The sequence below is a fragment of the Dendrobates tinctorius genome, unplaced genomic scaffold, assembly GCF_039654945.1.
Source record: "Dendrobates tinctorius isolate UK_male_01 unplaced genomic scaffold, ASM3965494v1 ptg000017l, whole genome shotgun sequence".
NCBI lineage: Eukaryota > Metazoa > Chordata > Amphibia > Anura > Dendrobatidae > Dendrobates > Dendrobates tinctorius.
In genome coordinates, this window is record NW_027361685.1 from 3,568,744 (window position 1) to 3,589,119 (window position 20,376).

General features: G+C 46.8%; 1 protein-coding gene and 1 long non-coding RNA gene across 3 annotated transcripts in view; one reads left to right on the forward strand and one right to left on the reverse strand.

Moving 5' to 3' along the window:
• LOC141082249 (uncharacterized) overlaps positions 1-20,376 on the reverse strand; it is an 82,180-nt gene that overhangs the window by 19,974 nt on the left and 41,830 nt on the right. The window lies entirely within an intron of this gene.
• LOC141082251 (uncharacterized) lies at positions 4,205-15,670 on the forward strand. The gene is made up of 3 exons (XR_012230480.1): positions 4,205-4,272; positions 6,542-14,363; positions 15,164-15,670. It is a non-coding gene; the product is annotated as an uncharacterized lncRNA (long non-coding RNA).

Genomic DNA, 20,376 nt, shown 5'->3' on the forward strand with positions numbered 1-20,376 from the left:
GATCCAGTTGCAAGGGGGGTGGCCCTCCTGCATGAAAACAATATTTGCAGCACACGCCCTCCTGGACAAGGCTGCTGATGTCATTATTGGACAACCAATGGAGATTCTCTCCCCACCACTCTTCAGTGCTCTCAGCCGTTGCCTGACTCTACTCCCACGGGGGGGATGCAGATACATCTTCCACCGCCATTCTACTCCCACTCACAAGAGGGGGATGCAGATACGGACTCTTCAGAGAAAAATCTGCAGGATACCATAGATCTGCAGTAACCAGCAATCAAGACATCCTATGGTCCAGAAGTTTGTCAGTCCAAGAAGCAGAACTGATAGCGCTGACGAAAGTACTCGCATGGCATGGCACACGACTTCGGACCCATCTGGGCTGCAAGAGACTTCATCATAGCAAGCGGGTCAACCGTGAAGCATCATGGAGCCATCAGGGACCTGCTGGATGCTCTTCAACTTCTAAAAGTGGTGGCAGTGTTAAAGGTCAAGGCACACGGAAAACTGAAAACAGTAGAGGCATGGGGTATCGACATGGCAGACGTGGCAGCCAAAGGAAGACCATTTCGAAAAGTGGGAGAGGTCATAGAGCCGGACGGCAACTACATAACGACTGAAGACGAGAAAGCCTGACAAAAAATGACGTCCTGGGATCTGTTCAAGAAGTAGTAGGACCAGACCCCAAAGGAGGAGAAGGAAAGCTGGATGCTGAAGGGCAAAAGCACTGAACTCCAAAACCCTGTCTACCTCAAACGTCTACCTCAAGGCACACCCAGACTACCTCAAAGTATGTACCCTATGGTGGTTCAATGGATACATGGCCCCCACACAGAATTGAAGACACAGATGAATGACCTGATTGATCTGGACTCCCACCTTAACAGCCAAATTTCCAGCAGATGTCTAGCACCCAACAAATGCAACATTGGGCGAGTGGAAAAAGTTCTCCCACATCATCTGGCCTGAAGCTTTCCCAGTAAGGAACCAGTTGGTGAAGACTACTGCAAAGAAGCTACTCTAAAAAATAGTGTGTAGATATGGGGTTCCAGAAGTGATAGCAAGTGATCAGGGACCCACATTCACAGCAAACCTGACACAAGAGATCTGATCAGCAGTAGGGTCAGACTTAGGCCTACACACTTCCCACCATCCCCCACCATAGACTAAGTGGGACACTTAAGAGCAGCATGCTAAAAAATTGCCCAAGAGACAAACCATGGCATTAGACACTCCCATAGGCTCAGTAAAAGCTGTCACCAATATTAAATTTTATTTTGGTCTAAACTCAGGTTAGGGGTATTCTTCCCAGCAGTTGACTATGCAATGTGATACTTTGCTTGTGTAATTGAATTTATCAAGACTCTTGCTAATGTCCATTCTCGAGTTTCTTCTTCATGGCCAGGTCCAGATTTGGTGCCTGGTATGCACGCCCTGAAGTCAGGAGACTAAGTGTTGGTTGAAAAAGTTTGTAAGGAGAGCACTCAATTCCAGATTTGATGGCGCTTCTCCAAGTGCTGACGCCACCAACCTGGAGGAAAAACCCCCACCTGGATCCACGCATCGCATTGCAAGAAAGCTCTCATACCAAGAGATACACCTGAATCATAGAATCGTAGAATCGTAGAGTTGGAAGGGACCTCCTGGGCCATCTGGTCCAACCCCCTGCTCAAAGCAGGATTCGCTAAATCATCCCAGTCAGATGTTTGTCCAGCCTCTGTTTGAAGACTTCCATTGAAGGAGAACTCACCACTTCTCGTGGCAGCCTGTTCCACTCATTGATCACTCTGTCAAAAAGTTTTTTCTAATATCTAATCTGTGTCTCCTCCCATTCAGTTTCATCCCATTGCTTCTAGTCTTTCCTTGTGCAAATGAGAAAAAAGTTGATCCTTCTACAATGTGACAGCCCTTTAGATATTTGTAGACAGCTATTAAGTCTCCTCTCAGTCTTCTCTTTTGCAAACTAAACATTCCCAAATCCTGCAAACTTTCCTCATAAGACAGGGTTTTCAGACCGGTCACCATTCTGGTCGCTCTTTTCTGAACTTGCTCCAGTTTGTTGATGTCTTTTTTAAAATGTGGTGCCCAAAACTGGACACAATATTCCAGATGAGGTCTGACCAAAGAGGAGTAGAGGGAAATAATGACTTCACATGATCTAGACTGTATGCTTCTGTTAATACATCCTAGAATTGCATTTGCCTTTTTTTGCTGCTGCATCACACTGTTGACTCATATTCAGTCTGTGATCTATTAGTATACCCAAGTCTTTTTCACATGTGCTGTCACTTAGCCCTATTCCTCTCATTCTGTATATGCTTTTTTCATTTTTATTGCCCAGATGTAGTACTTTGCATTTCTCCCTGTTAAAAACCATTCTGTTAGTTGCTGCCCACTTCTCCAGTTTATTTAAATCTTTTTGAATCCTCTCTCTCTCTTCTCTAGTATTAGCTATCCCTCCTAGCTTTGTGTCATCAGCAAATTTAATCAGTTTACCCTCAATTCCTTCATCTAAATCGTTGATAAAGATGTTGAACAATACAGGTCCCAGGACAGAGCCCTGTGGTACCCCACTTGAGACATTCTTCCGATGTGCAACCATTTACGACCACTCTTTGGGTCCGATCACTAAGCCAGTTATGAATCCACCTAACAGTTGCCTTGTCCATTCCATACTTAGTCATTTTTTCAATAAGGATTGTATGAGAGACTTTGTCAAATGCTTTGCTGAAGTCAAGATATACTATATCTACAGCATTTCCTTGATCCAACCCAACCTGAGCTGGAATGATGCTGTGGAAGCCCTACCTGACTGAATAAATTACCTACCCGCTAGAGAATACACACCACTGACTGCATAGACTGCTGACTAAGAGACTTTGATTACAATGCAATGAACCCCCGCTAGGGACAGACCTCCTGACTGCCCATTTGCAAAAGTCTGTATGGAGGGGGGGCGTATGCATCAGGCATGCGTCAACCCACTGGCAGCATAAAAGAGTTGCAGCGCTTGTGAAAGGAGCAGGATTCTTATAAGGAGGGATTGTGATGGAAATATATGCATTTCATATAGATCTCACTTTATATATATATATATATATATATATATATATATATATATATATATATATATATACACACATACACACACACACACACACACAACCAGCTCCGGCTCCGCCCCCGTCCGCCACGCACCAGCTCCGGCTCCGCCCCCGTCCGCCACGCACCAGCTCCGGCTCCGCCCCCGTCCGCCACGCACCAGCTCCGCCCCCGTCCGCCACGCACCAGCTCCGGCTCCGCCCCCGTCCGCCACGCACCAGCTCCGCCCCCGTCCGCCACGCACCAGCTCCGGCTCCGCCCCCGTCCGCCACGCACCAGCTCCGGCTCCGCCCCGTCCGCCACGCACCAGCTCCGGCTCCGCCCCTGTCCACCACGCACCAGCTCTGCCCCCGCCCGCCACGCACCAGCTCCGCCTCTGCCCCCGTCCGCCACGCACCAGCTCCGCCCCCGTCCGCCACGCACCAGCTCCGGCTCCGCCCCCGTCCGCCACGCACCAGCTCCGGCTCCGCCCCGTCCACCACGCACCAGCTCCGGCTCTGCCCCCGTCCACCACGCACCAGCTCCGCCTCTGCCCCGTCCGCCACGCACCAGCTCCGGCTCCGCCCCCGTCCGCCACGCACCAGCTCCAGCTCCGCCCCCATCCGCCACGCACCAGCTCCGGCTCCGCCCTCATCCGCCACGCACCAGCTCTGCCCCCGCCCGCCACGCACCAGCTCTGCCTCTGCCCCCGTCCGCCACGCACCAGCTCCGGCTCCGCCCCGTCCGCCACGCACCAGCTCCGGCTCTGCCCCCGTCCGCCACGCACCAGCTCCGCCCGCCACGCACCAGCTCCGGCTCTGCCCCCGTCCGCCACGCACCAGCTCCGGCTCTGCCCCCGTCCACCACCCTCCAGCTCCGGCTCTGATCCCCCACACTCTCTCCCCCCTCCACACACCGTCTCCCTTCTGTCCTCTGTGGGGTGTCGGCCGCTCCCTCCTCTGCTGCGCGCTCTCCACACTGCTCTCCTGTCGCTCCACAAGATCGATGATCTGTGATACCGGAGGTGAGCCGCTTCTACTTCCGGTTACAGCTGTTAAAAAAAAAAGGGTAGAGGCTAAATCCAAGTCGGCTTGGAGTTGTGCTGACGTCATGCCCATGTGACCAGAAGGGGCGGGGCCTCCTCCTCCATAGAGCAGAGCAGCAGACAGGAACCTGCCGGTGTCATGGCAGGTAAGTGGATGTTCATGCACGAGCTGGGAGGGGGTGATGTTGCTTGCATGGGGCTGCATGCTGGAGGGGGTTCTGCCTGGGGAGAAAGAGGTGATATTGTTTGCATGGGGCTGCGTGTGCTTGCTGAAGGGGGGGTCCGCCTCGGGAGAAGGGGGTGATGCTTGCATGGGGCTGCATGTGCATGCTTGAGGGGGTCTGCCTGGTGAGAAGGGGGTGATGTTGCTGGAGGACGGTTCTGCCTGGGGAGAAGGGGGTGATGTTGCTTGCATGGGGCTGCGTGCGCATGCTGGAGGGGGGTCTGCCTGGGGAGAAGGGGGTGATGTTGCTTGCATGGGGCTGCGTGCGCATGCTGGAGGGGGGTCTGCCTGGGGAGAAGGAGGTGATGTTGCCTGCATGGAGCTGCGTGTGCTTGCTGAAGGGGGGGTCCGCCTCGGGAGAAGGGGGTGATGTTTGCATGGGGCTGCATGTGCATGCTTGAGGGGGTCTGCCTGGTGAGAAGGGGGTGATGTTGCTGGAGGACGGTTCTGCCTGGGGAGAAGGGGGTGATGTTGCTTGCATGGGGCTGCGTGCGCATGCTGGAGGGGGGTCTGCCTGGGGAGAAGGGGGTGATGTTGCTTGCATGGGGCTGCGTGCGCATGCTGGAGGGGGGGTCTGCCTGGGGAGAAGGGGGTGATGTTGCTTGCATGAGGCTGCGTGCGCATGCTGGAGGAGGGTCTGCCTGGGGAGAAGGGGGTGATGTTGCTTTCATGGGGCTGCATGTGCATGCTGGAGGGGGGTCTGCCTGGGGAGAAGGGGTTGATGTTGGTTGCATGGGGCTGCATGTGCATGCTGGAGGGGGGGGTCTGCCTGGGGAGGTGGTGATGTTGCTTGCATGGGGCTGGATGCTGGAGGGGGGGTCTGCCTGGGGAGAAGGGGGTGATGTTGCTTGCATGGGGCTGCATGCGCATGCTGGAGGGGGGGTATGCCTGGGGAGAAGGGGGTGATGTTGCTTGCATGGAGCTGCGTGTGCATGCTGAAGGGGGGGGTCCGCCTCGGGAGAAGGGGGTAATGTTGCTTGCATGGGGCTGCATGTTCATGCTGGAGAGGGAGGTCTGCCTGGGGTGAAGGGGGTGATGTTGGTTGCATGGGGGTGAATGCTGGAGGGGGGTCTGCCTGGGGAGCAGGGGGTGATGCTTGCATGGGGCTGCATGTGCATGCTTGAGGGGGTCTGCCTGGTGAGAAGGGGGTGATGTTGCTGGAGGACGGTTCTGCCTGGGGAGAAGGGGGTGATGTTGCTTGCATGGGGCTGCATTCTGGAGGTGGGTCTGCCTGGGGAGAAGGGGTTGATGTTGGTTGCATGGGGCTGCATGTGCATGCTGGAGGGGGGGTCTGCCTGGGGAGGTGGTGATGTTGCTTGCATGGGGCTGGATGCTGGAGGGGGGGGTCTGCCTGGGGAGAAGGGGGTGATGTTGCTTGCATGGGGCTGCATGCGCATGCTGGAGGGGGGTCTACCTGGGGAGAAGGGGGTAATATTGCTTGCATGGGACTGCGTGCTAGGAGTCTACCTAGGGAAGGAAGTGCGCTGCCCCTCTCCCTGCCGGGGGCGCTGTCACTGTAACCAAGGTCGCACCTTTAAAAGATTCTGTAATGCTGTAGATAAGCCCCGGATGTAACCTGAAAGATATGAAAAACAAGTTATATTATACTCACCGGGGGCGGTTAGTGTCGCTGTCCAGTCCGGGTCCTCCCATCTTCATGTGATGACGTTCCCCTTCTTCCCCCTGTTGAGGGCAGAGTAAATTACTGCAGTGCGCTGGGAAAGGTCAGAGAGGGCCTGCGCTGCTGCAGAAGGAAGAAGGAGGACGGCATCACATGAAGATGGGAGGACCCGGACCGAACCGCAACACCCATCGGACCGGATCCCGGGGTGAGTATAATCTGACTCTTTTTTTCTTATCTTTCAGGTTACATCCGGGGCTCATCTACAGCATTACAGAATGCATTACAGAATGTTGTAGATAAGCCCCTGATGGCGGTGGCCGCAGCTTATTGGCCAAAAATGGGAGCACAGATTCCCTTTAAAGCTAGGGCCCCCCTGTTTTGGTAACTGTGACGTGGTAGTGGGCTTCATACAGGCTTATCAGAATGTAAAGTAATAACCTCATGTTCAGTTTGTACATTGTTGCTGATGGGCATTAGATCACGGTGTGAATATTGGGAGGGGCGGCCATGGCTTTTTGTACAATTTAGGCAGGATTTTTCTTACATAAATTTCTTTGTTTTCTTCTAGGTGTTGTGGGTTTCCTCTGTCTTTTTTCACCATGCCCTCCACAGTAGTGACCTCTTTGGATGGCAATTCATCATTTGCCATATCTCCACCAAGTGGAGTGCTGGTGCCTCCACCATCCGTGTTCTGCCAAAATTGGTGTGACCCAGCACCCCTCCGATGTCAGATAGATGAGTCTAAGATCTCCGAAGTTCCCGTCCCCTCTTTCCACTTCTCGTGGCTTGCTAGGGTTGGTCCTGTGGGGGTCTACCACCTTTTCATTTCCTTTGTCCAATATTTATTTCTCACCTTTACCTTATCTGCTGTACGTACTGTCATGCTTCTCTCTATTTTTTCGGGGCTTTGTTTCATGGGTTTTTTTGGGGTCATCCTAGGACTTGTTATATATGGCACAGGGCCCACCTAGGTCCCTGATAAAATTTGGTCACCAAGGAGGATAGCAGGCCCAGGCTAAGCCACAGAAAACCAGAGAGGTTGGTAACTTAGCGGATGCAAACCCCTGATCCTGTCCACACAACTAGCAGTAGCCGTGGAGCATACCTACGATGATCCTAGACGCCTCGGCACAGCCGGAGAGCTAACTAAGCCTAACGCAAGAAAGGGGAAATCTAAACTGCCCCAGAGAAGACCTCAAAGGAATAGCTAGCCCCCAAACATATACTGTCGGTGAGACAAGATGAAAACACAAACGCAGGCAGAAAAATAGACTGAGCAAACGATGGGGCCCACACTGACCAGACAGGACAGGAAAGGAAAGACACTGTCTGCAATCACGCAAAAAACCCTGCAAAAATCCAACACGTCTGATGCACAAAAACACTGAAGTCGCACAACGTCGCCCCCACTAGATCAGCACTCTGGTATATTCTGAAAGCAAAGCAAAAAGAGACCAATATAAAAGGGGACAAAACAAACTGGCACGTGCAGTAACATATGGGCGGTGATACAGCCCCAGGCAGAGCTAGCTGACCCGCATAAAGCAGAGATAAACAAAACCAGATCAAATGCAAACAGAATAGCAAATGAACCACTTAGCTGAACATGCAGGGAAAGAGCAGGAGACATCAGACCTCAGGAGGCACAGGAAGAAAATCACCAGCAGGGATAGAGGGAGTCAGCTGTCTTAAATCCTAATCAGAAACCCCAGATCTCCAATCGTCTTCCTCATTATCAGGTGGCAAGCCTCTGTCAATCAGATCAGCTCCACTACCTCCAATAACCACCAGAGGGAGCCCAGAAAGAGAACTCTCAATCTGACCCGCTCCACTATCTTCAGTAATCACCAGAGAGAGAATTCACAACAGTACCCCCCCCCTTGAGGAGGAGTCACCGAACCCTCAACCATGCCACCAGGCCGGTAAGGATGGGCCCGGTGAAAAGCACGAACCAATCTTTCGGCATGAATGTCAGAAGCAGAGACCCAAGAATTATCCTCCTGGCCATAACCCTTCCATTTGACCAGGTACTGGAGTCTCCGTCTAGCAAACGAGAATCCAATATTTTCTCTACCTCATACTCCAAATTACCTTTAACCAATACAGGGTCAGGAGGTGCCTCCATTGGAACTACTGGCTCTACAAACCTTTTCAACAAGGATTTATGGAACACGTTATGAATCTTAAACGTAACTGGAAGAGCCAAACGGGATTAAGGATTTCCAAAATCTTATAAGGTCCAATGAATCTTGATTTGAATTTTGGAGACGCAACCTTCATAGGAATATTCTTTGAAGACAACCAAACCATATCACCCACTTTAAACCTGGGACCAATGGTCCTATGCCGGTTGGAAAACTGTTGGCATTTTTCTTGAGAGTGGGACAACTTATCCACCACTTGGTCCAAAATCTGCTGCATTCTCTCTACCACAGAATCCACACTTGGCCGAAGATTCCACCTGCCCTGAAGAAAATCGAGGATGAAACCCAAAGTTACAGAAAAAGGGCGACATCAAAGTGGCAGAACTAGCCCTATTGTTTAGCGCAAATTTGGCCAAGGGCAAAACTGAGACCCAGTCATCCTGATCAGCAGATAGGAAACATCTCAAATAGGATTCTAAAGTCTGGTTTGTTCTCTCAGTTTGCCCATTGGTCTGAGGATAAAATGCAGAGGAGAAAGATAACTGAATTCCCAGTTTGGAACAAAAAGCTCTCCAAAATCTGGAAACAAACTGGACTCCTCTGTCCGACACAATGTTCTCAGAAATCCCGTGCAACCAAACCCACCTGTTGTAAAAACAAGGGCACCAACTCAGAAGAAGATGGCAACTTTGGGAGTGGTACAAGATGGACCATCTTAGAAAATCTATCACAGATGACCCAGATAACAGTCATTCTCTGAGAGACAGGAAGATTAGAAATAAAATCCATTGAGGTATGAGTCCATGGCCTCCTGGGCACCGGCAGGGGCATCAACAACCCACTAGAACGAGAACAGGGCTTGGACCGAGAACTAGTCCCACAGGACTGCACAAAAATTCCTGACATCACGAGATAAGGCAGGTCACCAAAAAGACCGACTCACCAAATCTCTGGTACCAAAAATACCTGGATGACCAGCCAATGCGGAGAAATGAATTTCAGACATTACGCTTTTCCTCCACAGGTCAGGAACATACAATTTCCCCATAGAGCAACGTTCAGGTTTGTCCTCCTGAAATTCCTCCAGGGCACGTCTCAAATCGGGTGAGATGGCGGAAAGAACTACACCCTCATTTAGAATGGTAGTAGGCTTGGTCACATCAAAAGAATCTGCAAAGAAACTCCTAGAAAGGTCGTCCGCCTTAACATTCATAGTGCCTGGAAGAAAAGAGACCACAAAATTAAACCGCGTGAAAAACAAGGCCCACCTAGCCTGTCTAGGATTCAAGTGTTTGGCTGATTCAAGATAAATCAAATTCTTGTGGTCAGTGAGGACCACAACTTGATGTCTCGCTCCCTCCACCCAATGTCTCCACTCTTGAAATGCCCATTTCATGGCCAACAATTCCCGATTCCCCACGTCATAGTTATGTTCAGATGGGGAGAATTTTTGAGAAAAGAAGGCACAGGGATTCATCTTAGAACTCACCGGATCTCTTTGGGACAAAACGGCTCCTGCACCAATCTCAGAAGCATCTACCTCCACCTGAAATGGGAGTGAGGCATCAGGTTGCCGTAGAACCGGAGCCGAAGTGAATCTCCGCTTAAGCTTCTGAAATGCCAAAACTGCCTCTGTAGACCAATTCACCACATCAGCGCCCTTTTTGGTCAAATCAGTCAGTGGTTTAACAATACCAGAAAAAATACTTATAAATTTACGGTAGAAATTAGCAAAACCCAAAAACTTCAGGAGAGTCTTCAAAGAAGTAGGCTGAACCCAATCATAAATGGCCTGTATCTTGCCGGGTCCATTTCAATAGCCGACGGGTACAAAATGAATCCCAAAAATGAAATCCTCTGTACACCAAAGAGGCACTTCGATCCCTTAACATACAGAGAATTTTCCCTCAAAACCGGAACACCATCAGGTCATGTTCCACATGAGAATCCCAATCACTGGAAAAGATCAAAATATCATCCAGACAAATGATCAAAAACTTATCCACAAGGTCCCGGAATATATCCTTCATAAAAGACTGGAAGACAGAAGTGGCATTAGCCTAAAAGCATCACCAGGTACTCAAAATGTCCCTCCTGAGTATTAAATGCTGTCTTCCATTCATCCCCGTGTTTTATGCGAATAAGATTATACGCCCCCCTGAGGTCAAGCTTGGCAAACCAACAGGCACTTTAACTCTGGAAAATAAATCAGAAATCAGGGGTAACGGGTACTGATATTTAACAGTGATTTTGTTAAGGGAACGATAGTCCATACATGGCCTTAGTGAACCATCTTTCTTGGCCACAAAAAAAAGCCAGCACCTAAAGGTGAAGAGGATGGTCTAATATGACCATTCTCCAATGACTCCTTGATATAGGATCGCATAGCATCATGTTCGGGTACCGATAAGTTGAAAAGCCGACCTTTGGGAAATTTACGCCCGGGCATTAACTCAATTGCACAGTCATAACTCCTGTGAGGAGGCAAACACGCAGACTTACTCTCACTGAATACATCAGAAAAATCAGCCAAATAGGAATATCATGAGACTGGGGAGAGCTGGAGAAAACAGGAGTGTCACTAAGAACACATTGACAACCCCAACTCACCACAGACACAGATTTCCAATGTAAAACAGGATTATGAGTTTGCAACCAAGGGAAACCCAGAACAATAGTATCATGCAAATTGTGCAACACCAAAAATTTACAATTTTCTTGGTGGTCTGGGACGACTCACATTATCACCTGGGTCCAAAACTGGGGTTTATTCTCCGCCAAAGGAGTAGCATCAATACCCCTCAAAGGGATAGGAGTCCACAGGGGTATCATGGGAAAACCACAACGTTTAGCAAAGTCTAAATCCAGCAGATTCAAAGCTGCTCCTGAATCTACAAAAGCCTTAGCGGAAAATGTAGACAAGGAGCAGATCAGGGTAATCGCCAAAAGGAACTTAGGTTGTACACTGCCTACCACAAATGTGTGAGCAAAACGCTTTTCTCGTTTAGGGCAGACAGCAATAGTACGAGAGGCGTCCCCGCAGAAAAAACACAACTTATTACGCCTTCTAAACTCCTGACATTGCGCCCTAGACAAAACCCTATCACATTGCATGGGTTCAGAAGTTCGTTCGAAAGGCGGCAACGCCTCTCGTGTAGTTTTACGCTCACGTAAACGTCGATCAATTTGAATGGCCAATGACATGGAGTTAAGACCAGAGGGGACAGGAAATCCCACCATAACATATTTTATGGTTTCTGCCCAACCCTTCCGAAAGAGAGCCGCTAGGGCATCGTCATTCCATTTAGTAAGGACCGCCCACTTTCAGAATTTTTGACAATATAACTCTGCAGAATCCTGACCCTGGTTCAATGCCAATAAGGTTTTCTCAGCTTGATCAACAGCATTAGGTTCATCATACAACAACTCCAAGGCTTGAAAAAACGTATCCACATTAGCCAGAATAGGATCTCCAGGTGTCAGAGAAAAATCCCAATCCTAGGGATCGCCGCGCAGCAGGGAGATGACAATTTTAACCTGCTGCACCGAGCTCCCCGAGGAGTTAGGCTTCAAGGCAAGAAATAATTTACAATTATTCTTAAAATTCAGAAATTTAGACCGATCCCCAGAAAACACATCAGGAGTAGGGATTTTTGGTTCAACAGCAGAAGTTTGAGCGAGATAGGCAGAAATTCCCCACACTTCAGCAGCGAGCTGCTCAACACGATAGGACAATTGCTTAGTCTCCATTTAGACAAAAAATATCCTCCTACGGCCCCAGAAAAAAAAGGAAAAAATATATGGAAAAAAAATTGACACTTAGAGTACCCTAGAGTCTACAGTTAGGCTGGTGATTCTGTTATGAATGGGTCACCGAGGAGGATAGCAGGCCCAGGCTAAGCCACAGAAAACCAGAGAGGTTGGTAACTAAGCGGATTGCAGACCCCTGATCCTATCCACACAACTAGCAGTAGCCATGGAGCATGCCTACGATGATCCTAGACGCCTCGGCACAGCCGGAGAGCTAACTAAGCCTAAAGAAAGAAAGGGGAAATCTAAACTGCCCTGGAGCAGACCCCAAAGGAATAGCTAGCCCCCAAACATATATTGTTGATGAAAACACAAACGCAGGCAGAAAAATAGACTGTGCAACGATGGGGCCCACTGTTATGAATGAGTCACCGAGGAGGAAGAAACAAAAAGCAAGCTAAGCCCAGAAAACCGGAGAGGTTGGTAACTAGCGGATTGCAGACCCCTGATCCTATCCACACAACTAGCAGTAGCCGTGGAGCGTGCCTACGGTGGTCCTAGACGCCTCATCATAGCCGGAGAACTAAATAAGCCTAAAGAAAGAAAGGGAAAATCTAAACTGCCCCAGAGCAGACCCCAAAGCAATAGACAGCCCCCAACATGTATTGACGGTGAAACAAGATGAAAGCACAAACATCAGGTGACAAGCCTCTGTCAATCAGATCAGCTCCACTACCTCCAGTAACCACCAGAGGGAGTCCAGAAAGAGAACTCGCAACCCCTTTGTCAATCTGACCAGCTCCACTATCTTCAGTAATCACCAGAGGGAAGCCAGAGAGAGAATTCACAACAGGTCCTCTTCCCTTTACCCATGCTCGTGTCCTATAGTGGATTCAATGAGAGAGGAATTTTGTGTTAAGTACCTCAATACATTTTTTGCAGCTAAAGAACAGGGGACTTTGGTACAAAATGTTTTTTTTTTTCTCATTAATCTCTAATGTGCCTTAACCCCTTTCCTACATTAGATGTACTATTCCGTCCATCTGACCTGGGACCTACAGTAAGTCCCAAGGATGGAATAGTAAATCTAATGCGATCAGCAGCACTCACTGGGGGAGCGCCGCTTATGGCAGCCGGGTGTCAGCTGATTATCACAGCTGACACTCTGCACTGTGTCAGGGGTGGTCACGGACCGCCCCTGGCACATTAACCCCTGGCACACTGCGATTAAACATGATCGCAGTGTACTGGGACATTGGAGAGAAGCATGCAGGGAGAGGGTTCCATCCGTGCTTCCCTGATACCCCCGGAGCGATGCGATGTGCTGTGTCGCTCCGAGGGTCCTCCTCCCTGCAGGCCTCCAGATCCGATATGGCCGCGGGGGCCTGCAGGGAGGCGGCTTCCTCAGTGCCTGCAGAGTGCAGGCACGGAGGAAGCCAGCAGTGCCTGTCAGATTGCTGATCTGACAGTGCTGTGCAACCTGTCAGATCAGCGATCAGACACATGACAGTGATGTCCCCCCCTGGGACAATGTAATAAAGTAAAAAAAAAAAAAAAAAAAAAGTGTAAAATTAATTTATAAAAAAAAAAAATCCCTAATTCATTTTTTGGAAAAAAAAAGCAATAAAAATACACACATTTAGTATCGCTGCATCCGTAACGACCCGCCCTATAAAACTGTCCCACTAGTTAACAGGGTGGATTGATTTAAATCACGCCGATTTAAATCATGATTTAAATCACGATTTAAATCAAAAGATTTTTTTCTATTTAAATCGGATCGATTTAAATCATGATTTTAATCATGATTTAAATCACTGATTTAAATCAAAAGGTTTTTTTTTAATATAAATCACGATTAAAATGAGAAGTGAGAGCAGTGTGCATGTGCGCCCATAGTTACACGGACGAAACTAGGGGCAACGATCTAACGCCAGGGTGAGGGGGGGACCCCAAAGTAAGTAAAAATCTTTTTTGTTTTACTATATGGCAATAGGTAGGTGTTTAAAAGCAGCATGTCTTAATTGTATAAACTATTAATAGCCTCCACATTTTGTTCATACTGCCCCTTTAATTCCACACTTCTAGCTTGGTTTCAGTTTTGGTTTAGTTTCTTTTTCCCTGCATTCAGTTGACATGCCCAAACTTGTTGGATAGTCAGCAGTACTTGGCTCAGGCTGTAGTAACATCAGCAGTGCTTGGCTCAGGCTGTAGTAACAATCAAACTTCATAAGTGATCTGTGTGAGCCATGGCAGCAGGTCGTAAGAGAGACCCTATTTGGGTTCATTTTGTTGAGATGCCAGCAGCAGATCTTGGAAAGAAAGGTGCAAGAGCAAAGTGCAAATACTGTCAAAAGGATATCCAAGGACTTGTTTGCCGTTTGAAATCACATTATGAAAACTGCAACCAGAAGGGAAATGAAGATGTTGATAGTGATACAACTAATGTCAATGAACCCCCACAGCTTCTTATGCACCAGGAGCCTAGTACTAGTGGTAAGTCTGGCAATTAATTTACAACCTATTTTTTTAACAGACATTTTACTGGGATGGTTAAAGTCTATGAAAAGAAAAATTTCTAGCACTGGTAGTTCTGGAGTATAGAATTTAAATTTATGTTAAGGCAATATTTCACAGAAAATTAACGCTAAAGGACATGTGCACCTTAATTTTTTTAAGGTGCACATGTCCTCCCCCCGCAGCGCTCTTACCTCCGATCCCCGCAGCGCTGAGATCCGTGGCTTCGTTTTGACCGTCCGCCTCCCGTCCTCCGGTTGCGGCCTACTCGCAGTGATCCAGCGGCGTGACGTCAGCGGGCCGCACGCTCCATTGAAATGAATGGAGGCGCGCTCGCGGACGGGCAGAACGAAGCCACGGATCCCCGCAGCGCTGACATCGGAGGTAAGAGAGCTGCGGGGGGAGGACATGTGCACACTGTGACTGGCTGCACCTTAAAAAATAAAGGTGCACATGTCCTTTAAGTAAAAATAAAGTGTGTATACGCTTATTTTTTTTTTATTGTAGGCTGCAATTCACTTTTGAAGTCTGCCAAATTGACCATTTAAAAAAAAAAACATTTTTAAAACTTTTGTGACATAATTTTTTTCAGTTGCTGAGGCTCTGATATTAGTTACCAGTATTACAGCAACCTCACCGGAAAACTTGAGTAGCATAACTTTTGAGACAGCCCTTATAGGACGAGGACCATTACATTGTTCAAAAAGTTTGTTTCAATATTTTCGTTATATTTCTTCAAATACGCAGTCGATTTATATTTTTAATTTCTGTGCTTTCAGGGTCAAATATGGCTTGTGCTGCACGTGACAATCAATATCTGGGTACAACTTCAACAAAGCAGCCCAAAAAAAAACTTTGCGTGCAAAGTGTAGAAAAATTCATCTTAAAGACTACGACGAGCCAGAAAGAACATTTTGATGAATTAATTGCTAAATTCATATTTGCAACCAATTCTTCTTTCCGACTAGTTGAGCACCCATTGTTTGTACAAATGATCGAAGGAATTAGACCAGGCTACAAACCACCAAGTAGATTTGATATCTCAGGAAAACATCTTCAGGCTGTATACGACATAGAAAGAGCGGCTTGTACAAAATATTTGAAAGACAAGGTTGTTAACATGAGCTTGGATGGTTGGAGCAACATCCACAACGACCCCATAATTTGCACTTGTGTCACAACAGAAGATGGTGAAACTTACCTTACAGACACAATCGACACATCTGGAAATTCACATACTGCTGAATATTTACTTGAAATTGCTAAGAACTCAATTCACCAATGCCAAGAACAGTTTGGATGTAAAGTAAGGAGCTTAGTTACTGATAACGCAAGCAATGTGGCAAAAATGCGAGCGGAACTGGCACAGGATGACAAATGTCATTACATACGGTTGTTCTGCCCATTTGTTGCATCTTTTGGCAAAAGACCTGCATATTTTGGGTGTCAAGGAACATGTTGTAGAAATTGTTAAATATTTCCGCAATAATCATTTTGCACATGCAACCTACAAGGAAATGGGAGGACTGAAGTTGGTTCTACCACAAGATGTTAGATGGAATACCTTGGCTGACTGCTTGGAACTGTTTATTAACAACTGGTCAAAATTACTGTCCATTTGCGAAACACATCGGGATAAAATTGATGCTAATATACAAAGCAAAGTATTAAATCTTGGTGTGAAGAGAAATGCCGAGGACCTTTTGGAAAGGTTAAAGCCAATATCGATTGCGTTGGATAAAATGCAGAAAGATACTGCAACCATAGCTGATGCCACAGAAGTTTGGAAAGATTTAGAAGGTTCTCTAGATCTCTTGAACCTCTCAAACAATGTAAAGGTTGCAATACAGCACCGCAAGGACCAAGCATTAAAAGAAGAACACTATTTAGCCAATATCTTGCATCCCATCTACAGAGGGAAAAAATTATCTGAGGCGGAAATCAACTCTGCAATGGAGTGGCTCGCCAATACTAACCATGACATTGTGGCAACTGTGCTGAAATTGAAGTGTGAATCTGCACCATTTCAAAAATACATGTTTGCAGATAACGTCGTTAATGAACTAAAACCACTGGACTGGTGGAAGTCGCAATCACTTGTTCTTCCAGCAAAGATAATAAATCTAGCTACTCAGCTACTGACTGCATCGGCTTCATCCGCAGGAGTAGAGAGATTGTTTTCTTCATTTGGTTTTGTGCACACAACAGTCCGAAACCGCTTAGGAACTGCTAAAGCAGGACAACTGGTTTTCCTATTAAAAGTCCTAAATAAACAGTAGGCTTAAAGGACTGATGTATTCACTGAAGATGTTTGCTTACTTCAAACGTTAGAGATAGGCTATTGTTAAAAAGTACTTACTCTCTGTAGTTCAATTCTGAGTGTTTAATAGTGCAAATAAAAATTATTAGGTTTCATAATCAACTGTTTTAATATTTTTATTTGTGTAAAACAATTAGATTTGCAAAAAGACAAAGTTTTGCTTGTGTACAACTTGATTTAAAAATCTGATTTAAATCAAATGATTTAAATCAAAAAAATCTGATTTAAATCAAAAAAATCTGATTTTTTTGATTTTTTTAAAAAAATCAAGATTTTTATCCACCCTGGATGGCAGAAAGAACTACCCCCTCGCCTAAGATGGTAGCAGGCTTAGTCACAACAGGAGAATCAGCAAGGAAACTCCTAGAGAGGGCGTCTGCCTTGACATTCTTAGTGCCCGGAAGAAAAGAGACCACAAAATCAAAACGTGTGAAAAACAAGGCCCACCTAGCCTGTCTAGGGTTCAAGCACTTGGCCGATTCAAGATAAATCAAATTCTTGTGGTCGGTGAGGACCACAACTTGATGTCTAGCTCCCTCCAACCAATGTCTCCACTCTTCAAATGCCCATTTCATGGCCAACAATTCCCGATTCCCCACGACATAGTTACGTTCAGATGGGGAGAACTTTCGAGAAAAGAAGGCACAAGGATTAATTTTAGAAGTCACCGGATCTTTTTGGGACAAAACAGCTCCTGCACCAATCTCAGAAGCATCTACCTCCACCTAAAATGGAAGTGAGACATCAGGTTGCCGTAGAACCGGAGCAGAAGTGAATCTCCGCTTAAGCTCCTGAAATGCCGAGACAGCCTCTGGAGACCATTTCAGCACATCAGCGCCCTTCTTGGTCAGATCAGTCAGTGGTTTGACAATACCAGAAAAATTACCTATAAATTTACGATAAAAATTAGCAAACCCCAAAAACTTCTGGAGAGCCTTCAAAGAAGTGGGCTGAACCCAATCATAAATGGCCTGTAGCTTGGCCGGGTCCATTTCAATAGTCGACGAAGACAAAATAAATCCCAAAAATGAAATCCTCTGTACACCAAAGAGGCATTTCGATTCCTTAACATACAGGGAATTTTCCCTCAAAATCCGGAACACAGTCCGGACATGTTCCACATGAGAATCCCAATCACTGGAAAAGATCAAAATATCATCCAGATAGATGATCAAAAACTTATCCACAAAGTCCAGAAAAATATCATTCATAAAGGATTGGAAGACAGAAGGGGCATTAGTGAGCCCAAAAGGCATCACCAGGTACTCAAAATGTCCCTCAGGAGTATTAAACGCTGTCTTCCATTCATCCCCGTGCTTGATGTGAACAAGATTATACGCCCTCCTGAGGTCAAGCTTGGTAAACCAGCAGGCACTTTTAACTCTGGAAAATAAATCAGAAATCAGGGGTAACGGGTACTGATATTTAACTGTAACTTTGTTAAGGGAACGATAGTCAATACAAGGTCTTAATGAACCATCTTTCTTGGTAACAAAAAAACCCCAGCACCTAAGGGTGAAGAGGATGGTCTAATATGACCCTTCTCCAACGACTCCTTGATATAAGATCGCATAGCATCATGTTCGGGTACAGATAAGTTGAAAAGCCGACCCTTGGGAAAATTACACCCGAGCATCAACTCAATTGCACAGTCAGAACTCCTATGAGGAGGCAAAAATGCAGACTTACTCTCACTAAATACATCAGAAAAATCAGCCAAATAATCAGGAATATCATGAGACTGAGGAGAGGTGGAGAAAACATGAGTGTCACTAAGAACACACTGACAACGCCAACTCACCACAGACACAGATGTCCAATCCAAAACTGGATTATGAGTTTGCAACCAGGGAAAACCCAGAACAATAGTATCATGCAAATTGTGCAGCACCAAAAATTTACAATTTTCTTGGTGTTCTGGGGCGACCCGCATTATCACCTTGGTCCAAAACTGAGGTTTATTCTCCGCCAAAGGAGTAGCATCAATACCCCTCAAAGGAATAGGCGTCCGCAGAGGTATCATGGGAAAACCATAACGTTTAGCAAAGTCCAAATCCATCAGATTCAAAGCTGCTCCTGAATCTACAAAAGCCTTAGCGGAAAATGTGGATAAGGAGCAGATCAGAGTAGTTGCCAAAAGGAACTTAGGTTGTACACTGCCCACAGCAAATGTGTGTGCAAAATGTTTCTCTCGTTTAGGGCAGACAGAAATAGTATGAGAGGCATCTCCACAGAAAAAACACAGCTTATTACGCCTTCTAAACTCCTGATGTTGCGCCCTAGACAAAACCCTATCACATTGCACAGGTTCAGACGTTTGTTCAAAAGGCTGCAATGCCTCTCGTGTAGTTTTATGTTCACGTAAACGCCGATCAACTTGAATGGCCAATGACATAGAATCATCTAGACCAGAGGGAACAGGAAATCGCACCATAACATCTTTTACGGTTTCTGATAAACCCTTCCGAAAGAGAACTGCCAAGGCACCATCATTCCATGTAGTAAGGACCACCCACTTTTGGAATTTTTGACAGTATAACTCTGCAGAATCCTGACCTTGGTTCAATGCCAATAGGGTTTTCTCAGCTTGATGAATAGCATTAGGTTCATCATACAACAACCCCAAGGCTTGAAAAAATGCATCCACATTAGTCAGAATAGGATTTCCAGGTGTCAGAGAAAAAGCCCAATCCTGGGGATCACCGCACAGCAAGGAGATGACAATTTTAACCTGCTGCAAAGAGCTCCCCGATGAGTTAGGCTTCAAGGCAAGAAATAATTTACAATTATTCTTAAAATTCAAAAATATATACCGATCCCCAGAAAACACATCAGGAGTAGGGATTTTTGGTTCAACAGCATGTGATTGAGCGAGATAGGTGGAAATTCCCCGCACTTCAGCAGCGAGCTGCTCAACACGATCAGACAATTGCTTTATCTCCATTAAGGAAGAAATCCTCCCATGGCCCCAGAGAAAAAGAGGAAAAAATACATATAAAGAAAAAATTCTGACACTTTTTTTTTTTTCTACAATTCTTTCCTGCTTTTGAGTACCCTAGAATCTGCGGTTTAGGCTGGTGATTCTGTTAAGATTGGGTCACCGAGGAGGAAAACAAGCCCAGGCTAAGCCACAGAAAACCAGAGAGGTTGGTAACTAAGCAGATTGCAGACCCCTGATCCTACCCACACAACTAGCAGCAGCCGTGGAGCGTACCTACGATGATTCTAGATGCCTCGACACAGCCAGAGGACTAAATAAGCCTAAAGCAAGAAAAGGGGAAATGTAAACTGCCCCAGAGCAGACTCCAAAGGAATAGATAGCCCCCAAACATATATTGTCGGTGAGACAAGATGAAAACACAAGCACAGGCTGAGCAAACGATGGGGCCCACACTAACTAGAAAGGACAGGAAAGGAAAGATACTGTCTGCAATCATGCCAAAAAACCCTTCAAAAATGTCCAACACTTCAGATAGCAAAAAATACCCTGAAGTCACTAGACTTCTCCCACTATATCAGCACTCTGGCATATTCTGAAAACAGAGCAAAAAGAGGCCAATCTAATAAGGGACAAAAAGCAAACTGGCACAAACAGTAACATAAGAATGGAAATTCAGCACAGCCCCAGTCGGGGCTGACTGACCACACAAAACTGAATAGACAAAACCAAAT